This window comes from Parasteatoda tepidariorum, chromosome 6 (genome assembly GCF_982258835.1).
Source record: "Parasteatoda tepidariorum strain Cologne lab strain chromosome 6, Ptep-v5.0, whole genome shotgun sequence".
NCBI classification, from domain to species: Eukaryota; Metazoa; Arthropoda; class Arachnida; order Araneae; family Theridiidae; genus Parasteatoda; species Parasteatoda tepidariorum.
Genome location: NC_141760.1, coordinates 27,774,144 through 27,784,956, shown reverse-complemented (window position 1 = coordinate 27,784,956; position 10,813 = coordinate 27,774,144).

Genomic DNA, 10,813 nt, shown 5'->3' with positions numbered 1-10,813 from the left:
TAAATTCCCGATTAAACGGATATTGAAAATGTAAATCTTTTCCTAAAATGAAATTTTTTTAAAAATAACAATCATTCAACTTCATTGTTTAAGCAATTCAGAATAATGTTCACATAATTCTAAATAGTTATTCATTAATTTTGACAAATTGTTTTAATATCTTAAGTGTTATCATGTGCCCTAGACACATTACTTTAGTACTGTTAAAAAAAAAATTCAAATTTTAAATTAAATTTTTAAAAAAAGTTCGTGACCAAACTTTCTATTTATTGTGCTAATAATTAAAAGAATTTATTTATATTTCATACTCTAATTTTAACTTTTGCTACAATAAATTTTGCCACGATAACTTTTGCTACAAAAAATTTTGCTGCGATAACTTTTGCTACAAAAAACTTTGCTACGATAACTTTTGCTACAATTGTTTTAAGTGTGAAAAAAATATGTAATTTCCTATATACGTGCATGAAAACAAAATCAAAAAATAACTTTTTTTAAATTTATTTTTCAATTTAGGTTTTTAACTTCATTAAATAAAATATATTGATCAATTCAGCAAATTTAATTATTTCAGATAATTTTTAATGCATGAATAAACATCTTGAATAAGATATTTGGTAATTCATAATATTTGTTTTTATTAATGCATGAGAAAGATATTTAACAAAAACAGTAAACGTTAAAAATAATATTTACTGAAAGAATTCTATGAAATTTTAAATCTTTTCTGTAGACAACTTTAAAAAACAAAATACTTTAAGGTAGATACCATAGAAATAAATTTCTTTAAGCATTTTACGTCAGGTTTTATAACTTTTAGCGAAAAGAATTAAGCTTACGTCTGCACGATAATTTCTGCTGAAACACCGGATAAAAAACGCAGATGAAAGGGAAATCTTATTTACGCTTCTTTGACCGCCATTACTTCACTTATTAAATGAAAGTTCCTTTCAAAAGTTAAAAGAACGGAAAAGGTTAAAAGTATTATTTCAGTTTTAAAAAAAAAGGTTTGGGAAAAAACTGAAACAACTGAATGGATAGAACTAAATCAAGTGGAAGATAAAGAGTTAATTTAGTAACTTTTTTAATAATTCTTTTTACTTAGTTTTTAAACTGCCGTAATCAGACACAAACACGATGAGTGCTATTTCAAGATAAAGTTACATTTTAATTGAAATGAATTGAGCGTGGAATAATAATCCAAAAAAGGAATTTCTTAAATTTACTAAAAGAACGGGGTATAAAATAATCAATTTGGTGCAGTATTCAACGTAGAATTAATATTTATCTTAGTTTAAGAGGAAACCATTTATTATGAAATATTGATCTAAATGTTTGTCAATGATTTAGTTTCGATTTTAACTGTCGCGGAGAAACAAAATCTTGGAAAATTATCGTGCTATATGGTAATGACATTTTCGGCAAAAGAAAAACTACATTTTTCTGCAATTAAAAACAAATATATACAGTATTTAAACCAATTATTTAGTACTTTTTTCCGTTCATATGATAACGGTTTACCGGAAATTCTGTTTTTCAAACTTATAGTTTTTATTTCCACATATTTAATAAAATAAAAAAAAATACGAATCAAAAAATATATATTTTACCGAATAAAAGGTTTTAATACCGTGTTCTATAGTATTATGATAAAATTATGAAGATTTAGTTTATATAACAAATTTTATAACATAGTATAAAAACCAAACTTTATTGCTAATTTTACAAAATCATTACAAAGCTCTTCAGTAAATACTACTGAGCTTTTTGGCGTTCCTATAGGGCCAGAAACAAGGTAAATATTACCATATTCTGGTAGTTTTGACCATTTTTTTCTCAATCATTTTCTCCTGTTTATTATTTTTAGAAATTCATTTACCCCCTTTAAAGATACAAAGCAATTATTTATTAAATTTATTCAGATTTCGATGATTTCTAAACACGTTTAAAAAAGCATAGAAACGAAAACATAAAATTATAGAAAATTTCAATGTACCAGTTCTTTCATATTTTTATTTTATGTTAATGGTGTATTTATTTAAACGAATTTTTTTAATGATATGTCAATTAATAGAAAATAAGTATTATTACTATCGCAAACGTGTGTGCTATTTGTCTATTTCTTTTTAATGAGTAGTCTGTGATAGTTTTTTCTTTATTAATTCTTGTCTTTTTTATCGAATTTAATAATTTTTATATTATTTCAATGCAAAAAATACAAACTTTTTAAGGCTGTAATGTGAAAAACTCTGTTATGAGTTAAGTTACAAGGAGAAAAAATTAATTTGAAATTGCCGTACTGTATGGTAATGACGTTTCTGTTTTTTTTTTTTTTTTCCTTTTTCTTTCCTGAGGAAAAAAAAGCACATTTTGAATTAATGTAAGCAATATTAATGTAAGCAATATTAATGTAAGCAAATATTAATGTAAGAAGAAAAAATTCTGCTTTTATCACACGTTATGGTAATGACATTTCTAATTAGAAAAATACGTAATTATTAAAATTAAAATGTACGGTATTCAAAAAATTCATTTGGCAATTTTTCTCTTCATATGGTAACGTTTTATAGGTAATTCTGGTTTTCAAAAGTATAAATCTTATAACCACTCGCTTAATACAAACCGAAAAGTAAATTTAACGCAATAAATAGTTCTTATGCTATGATCTAAGGCAAAAATGATAAACCTATGCCGCGTACCACAAGGTGACAAGTAACATGTATTTTAGTGTCACGTGAGAAGTACTTCACCAACATTCACTAAAAACATTTGAAAAAAATCTACTAGTGGCCATCATAAGAAGAATCAGATATATTGTACGATTATGGGTTTCTAGGACGTTAAGTTAACTTTAGTACCTTCGCCACTATAGATGTCCTTCGTTATAGTTAGAGATTGACTTGAAGAGTACGCGTTTGAGATACGATGACAAGTGATAAACGAAACTGAATTGAAACACGATTAAACTGAACTGAAAAAAAATATATCTGTTAAATTTGCACTGAGTTGTGAGCAAGGTTTTTAAAAATGAATAATGTATATCAAACTATGAAAAACAGATTGTTTCAAATTTTAGTGAATGTGTATGGTATTAAAAACAACAAGTTAGTTATTGTGTGTGTGTGAAGACAATTACAACTTAAGACCCAATCATAAATGAAAGGGTTGATGTGGTCCTGCCACAATCATCGTACTAAATGAGATTGAATTTAAGAGGTTTTAACTTGATCATGAAATACAATATTTATTGTATGGATTTCGAAAAGTGTAAAAATCTCATTTAGTTAATAAATTTTTAAAAAATACCATTTTGTGAGCAAAAAATATAGGGTATAAATAAAGTATTTCAAATTCTTCTGATACACCTAATTTTTAATTTAATAAAAATTTGATAATATCTAACATTTAATTACTTCAATTATCGCTTTTTGTTCACTTTATGATAATTTCTCTCAGCTTAAAATGAAAAAGAAAAAATATGATGGTTTGGTGCGCGTTAAATCTATTGGGTCACAAAGTCCTTCATTTTCCCGTAACAAATTTTACCTCTATGGTTTACTTAATTGGAGATTGATCGCTCTGGTTCTGATCTGGTTCTGGTCAAAATTACAATATGTTGATGAATGAATGGATGTATAAATGGCTCCGCCCTGTAAACGGGTGTGACGTGTGGGTGTGGCAGAAGTCGAATTCTTGACCATAGATGTTCCAACTGTAAAACAGGAGCAACCGCACCCTCTCTGTCTTAGTGACTGAAAACAACAACAACAACTTGAAACTAAAATAAGTTTAATTGCTGTTTATTTGATTTCCATTGGAAGCAATACAAAAATAAGCATTAAACATATTTGAGAAATGTAATTACGCAGCTTTATATCAAAGTAAAACACTTTATTTAAAATGAAACATAACTAGTGGCACATTAGACACCCGAAAAAATTGTCAATTAATTGGTACACTCACCAAAAGAGGTTCGCCGTCTAATTTTTCCGTTTAGTTAGTAACGGTTTACCTGAAATTCCGGTTTCTTAAATTATAGCTCTTATTACCATGCATTGATTAAAATGTACAAAACTAAAAAGTAAATTTATCCGAATAAATAGTTTTCATGCCATATTGTAAGGCATAATGATAAAATTACCTTATTTTACCACATTTACCAAACTTTATCGATCATTAAAAAACCTTAAATTATTGTTAAATTTACCGAAACCATTACCAAAACACTTCCGCAAAAATTACCGACTTTCCTTGTCTTCTTATAGAGCCAAAAATACGGTAAATTTTCCTTTATTTTGGCAGTTTTAACCATACTAGAAATGCATGATTGTACTAGAACATACTGATTGTACTAGACCATACTAGAAACGCATGACAGGATTAGTTCCCCACTGCGTCGTGTTGTTGTCTTGTGTCACTTGTCAATACTTACAAACCTATTTTTAAACCAGAGGAATACGCTTCTTCTTGTTTTCCAGTGTCGCCATCCATGGACTAGAATTTAACTTTTGCCACACACATACGTCACATCCCGTTTTACAGGGAGGACTTATTCACACGCCATCCATCCGCAAATCGTAATTTTGACCTGAAACAGAGCACGATCAATCTCCGATTTAGTACCCCTAGAGGTATTGATTTCTTTAAAAAAAACATATGATTTCGGAGGACTTTGTGACCCGATGAATTTAGCATGCACCATGCGCCTTTTTTTTTTTTTTTTTTTTTTTTTTTTTTTTTTTTTTTTTTTTTTTTTTTTTTACACAGTCTTCTGCTGGCGGGGATCAAACTCGCAACTTCTTCAACATTGGGCCCTGCCCCTTACCAACCAGGCTATTCCAGCTCTCCAATAGAGTAACCCTGGCACAATACGTTTCGATACTTTTTAAATGAATTTCAGCACTTGCAGTCTCATGGTCCATTTATGGTTTATCTGAAATTGCATTATTTTCATCCTTTATATTGTACTTATACTGATGTAGTTGAAACAGAATTTACCATTATATGTTTCGCTCACGTTATAGCGCCTTCTTAATTGAGTATTTATAATCCGTATAAGAGATTTTTTTCTAGTTGCTAAAATTCTGTTTCTTTTTTCTTTTTTTTTCTTCCTGAAATGGGGTGACGGAAATTTTTAATGGCTTTCCTTTTCGCTTAATTTTCAGAAAAGTTTCTTGAATCCTCCGGAATACAAACAAAAACACACTTTTTGACCAAAAGTGTGTGACCAAAAGTCACCGCTTGTCAAGAAATTTGACAGTTTACGCTTGAAATCCATTTGAAATACTTTAGAGACTTACTTATTATTTCTGTAAATACATACGGGCTCGATGAGTTTTATCTGAAAGAAAACTTCCAAAACAATAATTATTTTCTATCTATTAATCTATCTATCTATCTATGTATGTATCTATCTATGCATGTATCTATCTACCTATGTATGCATCTATCGATATTTATTATTATTATTATTATTGTCATCATTATTATCATTATTATCATTATCATCATTATTATCATTATCATCATTATTATCATTATCATCATTATTATCATCATCATCATCATTATCATCATTACTACTTTTTTTCAATATATTAAACAAAAATGTATTAAATTTCACACTATATCAAATCGAAACTCTTTGACCTCATCAAAATTATCACTCAATTTTTGCATAAAAGTCTTCAAATTATTTTTCCAAATGAAAACGCAAGTTTGGGAAAAAGATAAAATATGTTCATTTTCATTTCTATGATTTTTTTAAAGTAGTTTTTAGGATTTAGACTGTGCATATCAGTCATATTTTTTATAGCATTATTTAAAAGTATAAATTATAAATTTCTCTTTTGGCAGTTTAGAATTAAACGCAGCAGACTGGTGTCCGTAATATAATATAGATTTCGTCGCATCTGCATAATGCTCACTCATAAACGTTGAATAGGTCAGAATCATTAATAGCCAAAACAATGCAACCCCAGTCTCTATATAACAGATTACAACTTAATATCATTATTCAATCTTCGACTGCTCTACAAGTAACCCTTTACTCTAATTCTGACCTTCGCCAACTGCTGCTGATATCTCAATTCCATCGCCAGCAATCTACCAGACAACGTTCTACATTAGCATGCATGCATGTCTTTACCCTGCCCTGAACTATCAGGCAGGGCACTATCAGTTGATGGCTTTTCCAGGTGTGAGTGATCATTTTGTAACAACCGGACAATAGCTGGGGTCACTATTGTGTGGAGGTGGCATTAGGGTTGGATATCGCTTTCAACCCCTTGGATGATTACAGCTCAGGGTTGCAGGGTTGGGGATTAAGTTAAATACGCAATGCTGCTGGGTTTGATTATGGGGAGTTTGATCAAACATCTTGAAACGTTAGGGGAGAGGAAACTAATTTAAGGAATATATTAAATTCTTGCCATTCTCTATTATTAGAAATTGGATTGACCAGGAACTTATGCCTAATTCTTACACCCACAAAGTAATATTAATTAGAAGAAAAAAAACTGTATTGCCAAATAAATGTTGATGTTCCTTTCCTGGACATGGGATCAAGACTGCGTGGTTACATTAAGTTATGTAGGCTTTCTTGAGAGTTTAGAGATGTGAGCTATGTTCGTCTAGTGTGTGAGCTACACAAGACTAAGGTAAGAAAGAAATGTCTAAGTCTTAAATAAATTTTGTGTTTCGGGGTTTGGAAAAAGTCTATTATAATTTAAATGCACTTTATATTGAAGAAATGAAAAATTTAACAATCCAGCAACTATATAAACTGGTATTTTGAGAAAACGCTTTTCATGTTTGCAAATAATTTTTCAATTTACATGCGCTTTAGATGTTTCACCTAAGTTGAAACCCGTTAACATAGCCGATAGGAATTCGTGTTTTTTATTTTATTATTGCATGTTTACATAAGTTCGATATACTTTTCATTTGATAGTAACTAAATGATTGAATTTTTAAATATCATACTTATCAATTTCTGTAGGGATTCAATTAGCATTGGAAAAGCAGAACAACATACTGAAATAGAGAGAATACCTTAACATCATAACATTTTTAATTCAGCACTCTGATTTTCAATAATGTGGTTGTTGCTTCATATTTTTTGTTAATATATTCGATGGCATTTAACAAAAACTGCAGCTTAATTTGGTAGTTAAAAGAGATTATATTTTTTAAAAAAATTTTCTAAAGTTTAAGTTTCATGGTGCACTGAGAAAAAAAAAGTATGGTCGAAACTACAGAAGTATGGTCAAAATTACCATGTTTCTGGCTCTATGAGAAAACCAAAAAAGCAAGGTAATTTTTGCCGCAGCCCTTTGACAATGATTTTGCTATGTTTAGCAACAAAATATTGTTTTATAATATTCATAAAATTTCGAATTGAAGTTTGGTTCATTGGAAAATTTGGTTCATTTTATCATGAAACTTCTGAGCAAGCATGAAAACGATTTATTCGGTTACATTTATTTCTAAGTTTCGAATTTCTTGATAAATGCATGGTTATAATAACTTTCATTTTGAAATTCAGAATTTCCGGTATACCGTTACCATATGAACGAAAATATTACCGAATGTAGGGCTTAAGTACTAAATATTTTGGTTCTATTATCCAGAATTATAATTTTTTACCAGAAATGTGACTACCACTCTGTACCATAATTTTACCAAAATTTTTCCCCTTGCGTTTTATGTTATACCAACACATTTGCCGTTAAAATCACAATTCAAAATTTAACCAGTATAAAAACATTTGTCACATGAATGAAGCAGAAATTTCTAAAAAAAATAAGTACTACTATTTAAAAAGAGTTAATTAGAATTTTTCAATTTTATTAAAAAAACTACCCAATAAATACCTGAAAATTAATCTTAATGTCTTAAGAAGTATTCAAATTTGAGTTTCGTTCCTAAATAATTTTTCAATTTCTAAGTTTTGATTTTAAATCAAATGTGTTTCCATAGCATGTCACTTTTTCAGTCTATCATATCATGACATATCATGTCACTTTATCAGTCTATTCAAATTGCAAAATTAACTTACACCTTTTTGCAAATTATATGCAAAATAATAAGTCTATATTTACCCTATATTTCCCCAAAAATTGAATAGAATTAAAAATTTTGTAAACAGCATGAAGCAAATAGTTTCGTCATTTTGGCACGCTTTCTGCTTTGTCAATAATAATTGAACCATTTAAATGCAAACTTTTAAAGTCCTAAGAAGACTATCACAAAAGCATTTCCTGAAAAACTATTCTATAAAACAATTTTCCATAAAGTAAACAAGTTTTAATGAAATCAATAAATTTAATTCACATTTCACACTTCTTAAAACTGTAAGCGTTCTTTTGAGTATAAGAGCGCGATCAAAATATAAATATTTCATTTACACTCCATATATAGTATTCTAGAAGAGCGATTTTTTTTCCAGTTTCTCAAGGTTTATTCGGGAAAAAAAGTTAGGAAAGTATAGGTGAAATCTAATAAACTTTTGATTCCAAAAAGGAAAAGAATTTCTCTCGCAATTTTTTCACGAAAAAACATTCCCCTCTACTTGTTTCCAAGGAAAGATATTTCCCAGAGCATATCTGTTTCTAGAATTGTAAAAATCCTTTGGATGCGACAAATCGCTTTACGTGTAAGTCTTAGGAAACTCGCAACCGATTCCCATAGCACAAACTACCATATGATTTTCAGTTTTTCTTTTAGATTTTCCATCCACGTCTCGCCTTAAAGAGAATTCTTCCGATTTGCAAACTCTTAAGAAGTCTGGAATGGCCAACTTTTATTTTAGTTTAAAAAACTTTTAGTTGACTGAACTTGATTTTTTTTCTATTAGATTATGAAATAAATTTTGTTCTTCTTACAGAAAACAAAATTCGATTGCTGAATTTCTATGAAGAGTTGTTTTCAAGAGCTACTAAATTTAATGTTTTTGAGAGTTTTTTTTTTCATGAAACTAATTTTATAACATATTATATGACATAGTTAAATAAAAATAGCTTATATATATATATATATATATATATATATATATATATATATATATATATATATATATATATATATATATATATATATATATATATATATATATATATATATATATATATATATATATATATATATATATATATATATATATATATATATATATATATATATATATATAAAATATGTCAGATGCGTTTTAGGCGTTATTGAACTCGCATAATTTTTAATAGAAATATTTCAAGCAAAATGTTAATTTAACAAATCCGTGGCATAAAAATAAACGATTTGATCAAATATTTGAACAATTTTAGTGAAAAGATGAAGTAACCAAATCAGAATTCGCATAGTTCTATGCTTCGCTTCGCTTCTTTACTTAACCTCGCAGCTCCCTTCCATTTAATGAAAATATTAGTGCAAGGAATGCGGTGACGTATAATGATCATTTTTAATAACCGAAATAATGAAGAAAAGTGTGTGCCATTGCCCGTTTACCCTATACTGATGTTTTTTCATAAGATTAAATACCATTGCCTGGTATTCATTTGCTCGGTATGCCCTACACTGACCATTTTAAGGTTGAGTATCACTGCCCTGTATGCACTCATACATACTTTTATTGACCAACTTGGTAAGTATTAATAATGAACGACTGTTTTTAAAACCAATTAATTGCATTGACCATTAACCAAAACAATGTAGGAATTTGATCAAATCTCGATTTAAAAGAAACGACTCTAAGGAAATTGCTTGTTTATTATTAATTTTAGTAGTAATCACAAACTAAAACAATATTTTTCATATTAAAATTTGTTAACTGTAAACCAGCAGTGAAATTATATTTATTTGAAAAATATTCGCATGTTGGTAATATAACTCATTTTTTTCATGAACTCAATTCTCAATTGTCCTCAAATTAATTTGTAAATTTCATCACTTCAACATAAAAATTTATATTCCTAACACAATTTTCGTAAAAACTCTCAATAATAACTTTTTCATAAATTTGTACTATGTGGCTTAAAACTAAAGCATTGCAAATTATTTCCCACACTTATAAATAAAAAATATTTTAAGCTGTATTCATATGGTAGTTCCTTAGCTAAATTTTTTAAACAATTCTAGCAATATTTTTCAATAAAAAAAATTAACAGTTTACTGCTAGACTATAGTAAGTTTTGTTTAAAACATTGCATGTTCTTTTATCTCTTCCATGTTCCCCTCGCTTCCATATTTTCATAAAAATGTTTAAAAAGAATTCCATAATCTGATATATCTTTCAAAAGAAAAAAGAAAGAACTACCATTCTAGGTAAGAGATTGTGAAAAATATTCTAATAAAACTTGCATTTTCACTTTCTAGAATTTAAACTAAACTGTTTTCCAAGCAAATCAATAAAATATACAAAAATAAAGTCTTTTCAGACTATATTTTCACAAAATTTAAATTCAGCATTTTTGATGAACTACATCAAGTATATCTACTTAGCAAAAAAAGGAGCCAAATAAAACTTGATGCATACAAATTTAAAAGCTATATTCCTGATTTTGATGTCAGTTTCCGCCAAAATCTGACATTTTATACCTCTATTGTTGAAAAATCATAACATTTACGACCCTGATCCTATATTCGTTCTTACATGGTAAGAAAAGAATATGGATCTTCCATTTTAGAAGGAAAGAATTCTTTTAGTATTCAAGAGTCGCGTTAGAAGAGTGACGTTTTCCAATTTCTTCGTTTCACTTGAATATTACGAATAAAAGAGAAAAGGTGGAATATAAAAGAGGCAAAAAACACCAAACAC